This window comes from Microtus pennsylvanicus, chromosome 8 (genome assembly GCF_037038515.1).
Source record: "Microtus pennsylvanicus isolate mMicPen1 chromosome 8, mMicPen1.hap1, whole genome shotgun sequence".
NCBI lineage: Eukaryota > Metazoa > Chordata > Mammalia > Rodentia > Cricetidae > Microtus > Microtus pennsylvanicus.
The window spans coordinates 77,030,662-77,034,749 of record NC_134586.1 but is presented as its reverse complement, the minus strand read 5'-3'; the positions used below and the strand labels follow the sequence as shown (position 1 = coordinate 77,034,749).

The 4,088-nt window shown below is 47.5% G+C and overlaps 1 pseudogene; it reads right to left on the bottom strand.

The window, feature by feature from the left end:
• Nucleotides 1-778: 778 nt before the first annotated feature.
• LOC142856451 (ATP-dependent RNA helicase DDX24 pseudogene) lies at nt 779-3,613 on the bottom strand (annotated as a pseudogene).
• Between the last annotated feature and the right edge of the window lie 475 nt (nt 3,614-4,088).

The window sequence follows — 4,088 nt, the reverse complement described above, 5'->3', positions numbered from 1 at the left end:
TCCCACAGTGATACAGACCCTAACAAAAACCTCCTTGCTTTGAGACGTTCAGCTGCAACGTGCTGCTTGACTAGAGAACAGTTCACTCTGCATCACAGTTTTGTGCAGGTGCAAGGGAACCAACACAATTGTTTGCACCTGGAACTCTAGCTAATCTCCTTTTGTTGGGTCACTGGTTTGGCTAATCCTCATGTCAAATGAATAGCTTGTCTTTCATTCTGTAACAGTCATGGTATTGCTTCTGTATAATAATGATTTCATATCATTATTTCAGTTTAGTATTTAAAAAATTATGCATTTAAAATTTTTCATTATTTTCTTGAACTTCTTTTTTTTTTACTTTTAAGAACTTGAACCTTCAGCCTGCATATATTTTTAACACACTGTAAACCATTTAGAAATTTTCTTTGTCTTTGAATCTCTCTTTACTGTATCTCTCTATCTTTTTTTCTGACTTCATGAGCCTTTAAATTACTGAGCAATATGGGTAGGATTAAAGCCGTGGTTCGGTTTTGTCTGCTAGATCCAGCTCCTTCCTTAGCTTTCCAGCCTCAAGGCAGAGGTACTTCTGGAGCCATTTTTATTGCCACAACTCTGTGGCATTTTAAGGTCCCTGCCAACAAGCAAGCTGCAGCACTGCACTCAGAAATCACACTCAAACACTCTGTAGTCAGATCGCCTGCCTGAAAGAGTAGGAGTTTGCCCTGGCAGTACGGACCAGAACGCCAGCATTTTATTTTTTTATTTTTTTCCTCTCTGCTTCCACTTGTTGTTTTTTTTTTTAATTGGGAAACCAAGCTGTACACAAGAAAAGCCTGCATAAACTGGATGCAGAGACACAGCTGCTGGCTACTACACTTACTTCACAACACACATGTGCACGAGATCTTTTTGGCTAAAAGATGGAAGAGTGAGACATTTTCCCGTGTGGATGGCCGAGTGAAGCACAAGCTAGGAAGACTTTCACAGACAGCTAAAGGAGAGGTACCACTAAGCAGTCACCATGCTGGGGGCAGTTAGCTTGTGCTTGAACTTGGCTGTGGCGGTGCCTGATGCTCTTTTGGCTTCCTCCTCCTCTTCTTCTGTCTGGAGAGGCATCTCAGCACAGACTTGCCATTCCTGGGGGACACCACAAGCTGGGGCGGCCTGCCAGACTGTGTGGGGTACCTGGTCTTCATGTTCTCCTGGAAGAGGGGCTGGGAGAGCAGATGGCATAGCTCCTGCTTCAGGATCTTCATCTGCTTCTGTCTCCAACGCTCTTCCTGCTGGTCGGCTTTTCCTCCTTTTTACATGTCTTCTTCCAGCTCGATCTCAAGGGCTGCTGCTGCCTGCTCAATCCAGGAGTTGTGCAGACAAGCCTGGAAGTTCCCGGTACTCAGCCTTTTCAATCTGCCGGGCTAGACGGATCCGCTCCTTGACCACATCCATGTGACTGCACTGGGAACAGTGGGATGTCCTAATCTTTCTTCAGAGTTTTGTAAATCTTCTTGAAGTTCATCACATCCTCGGGCCCAATCAGCATGAAGCTGAGGCCTTCACTGGTAGCACGTGCAGTCCGACCACTCCGGTGGATATAAATCTCTGAGGTGCAGGGCACCTGGTAATGGATGACATGTTGAACTTTAGGAATATCCAGACCCCGAGCTGTCACATCTGTTGCCAAGAGAACACAGTCTTCCAGACGGGCAAACTCCTCCAGGTTTCTGAGCCTCTGTTTCTGGTGCTTGCAGGCATGCAGAATCAGCGGCACGATGTCCAGGGCCTTGAGGAGCCCATAGAGGCGTTTGATGCAGGAGAAGCTGTTGGCAAACACCAGGCTGCGGCCTAAATACTGCATGAGGAAATAGTCTTTCTCATCTGTCTTACAGTGGATCTTGGTCTCTGTCAGGGTCTCCACTGTACCCTCGTTCCTCGTGAGGTCAATAACTTTTGGCTTGCCCTGCATGCCAATCTTCTGCATGAGAAGGTCAAGTTTGGCGGTTTTATCTATTTTCTTCAAATGCTTCTTATGAAGGATTCGAGCAGGAGTTTGGTGTACCAGGGTCAGTGTGGCAGAAAAAACAAGAGTTTGTCGATTCGGGTTGTACTGGGGAGTCATTTAACATCACTAGAAGCTGGGGAAACTCAGCAAAATGGCCTTTCTCAACCATTCGATCAGCCTAATCTATCACGAGGCACCTGAGCTGCCGAAGGTTGCTTAAATGAGGATGTTTTTCTTTAACTAACTCCCAGAGTCGACCAGGGGTGGCGATCACAATCTCTGAATGGCGATTCAGCATCCTCTGCTGCTTTTGTGTGGACATTCCACCAACTAAAATTGCTGTCTTAATCCCTGTAATCCTGGCAACAGCATCAATGTGTTGTCTGACCTGGATGGCCAGCTCTCGGGTGGGCATCAGGATGAGTCTCAGCAGGGGGCGCCACGAGTGTACGTTATAAACAGCAACATGGTTACACAGCTCCTGTCTTAACTTCCCAGGCTGCTCTTCATCAAGCTTTTCTCCGCCATTCTCATTTTGCTTGGGGATAAGCTTGTCCTCAACCAAGGAAGAAGGTCCTTCACCATCATCATCATCATCATCATCATCATCATCATCATCATCATGGGAGAGCAGTGCCCGGGCTGACGTAGAAGCACTAGTCTCTGGTTCGGCGCTTCATTCTCAGTTCTGGCCTCATCAAGCAACACTCCAGACTCAGTCCCATCTGTGCGAGGTGACCCCAGATCAGCAGCGGCTCCTACCCTGCTCTCCCTCCGTGGTATCCCAGTGCTATGCGGGATAGGTGGAGCCTTCATTTTATGCCACTGCAGCACTGCATGAATCATCGGGATGGCAAACGCAAGAGTTTTCCTGCTTCCTGTCTCAGCAGCACCAAGGATGTCCAGCTTGTTCCTGATGGCAGGGGCCAAGGTCAGAGCCTGGATCAGGGTGGGTGCAGAGAAGCCTAGAAAGCTGAGTGTTCGGAGAATGGCCTTGGGCACAAACAGGTCCCTCCAGGCGGACACGTCTGCCTTCTGGTCGTGTGCTTCAGACATCCAGGTCTTTGCTTTCTTGGGCACTTTTAGAAGTGGTGCTCTGGGAAAGATCTAATTTTTTTCCCTTTGTTTTTCTTCTTTTTTTTGGAACAGCCTGTGCCAGGCTTCCCGAGGCTGCTTTCCCTAATTTTGATCCAAACAAACAGTGTCTGGCTCAGAATCTTTGACTTCATCCTGGGCAGTACTTCCTCTGGCAGCCACTAACACAGCTTTCCGTTTTACTCAGCTTGGTCTTTTTCTTCGAGGAGCTAGATTCTTCTTCATCTTCCTCCTCCTCCTCTTCCGAAACAGCCTGGGCCTTTCTCTTTTTGGGCTCCTCCTTTGAGAAGAAACCAGAGGGGTTTTTGGCAGGGGAGACTAAACGGTAATCTGTCAGTTCCCCAAAGCACACCAAGTCATCCATCTGTCCATCCGCAAACAGATTTGGGTCGATCTTCACCTGCTTCCACTTCCCCACCACTTTGATGCCCTTTGTCTGAAATGCATCACGGCTTGGTTGCTTTGGCCTTGATTTGGTCTCCTTTATCTTCATGTTTGCAGGATAATCATCGCCAGACTTCTCTCCAGCACCGGGATGTCTGCGCCAACCTGCTGAACACCAGCATTTTAAAACAGCACAACTTTTTCCTGTTACAGCTGAAAACAAACAAGCATACAGTCGGCTTTTATCAACACCATTTAAGTGTTTCATAGCAGGACCACTTAAGAGACCTGGAGGGTTTTGCAGCTAAAGCTGAGTCAGGAAGCCTCTCTTAGATGAGCGCACTTGCTGGCCTCTAGCAGAGCAGACCTGAGAAATTGCTGCTACCAAGAAGACATGCTTTACTTTATTCTTTCCCAAGCTTTCTCAGGTTTTCTGTAGATTCAGTTATCCACGTTGGGTGCCATTCTGTAGTAGGAGCTGCGGGCTGTGTTCCTGCCACCCAGCTCCCAGCTGACTGGCTAGCTTATGCCCCAAAATAACAACATACAAACTGTATTCATATAAACACTGCTTGGCCAATTTTTATTAATGTGTGTAGCACCACGAGGTGGTGACTTACCAGGAAGA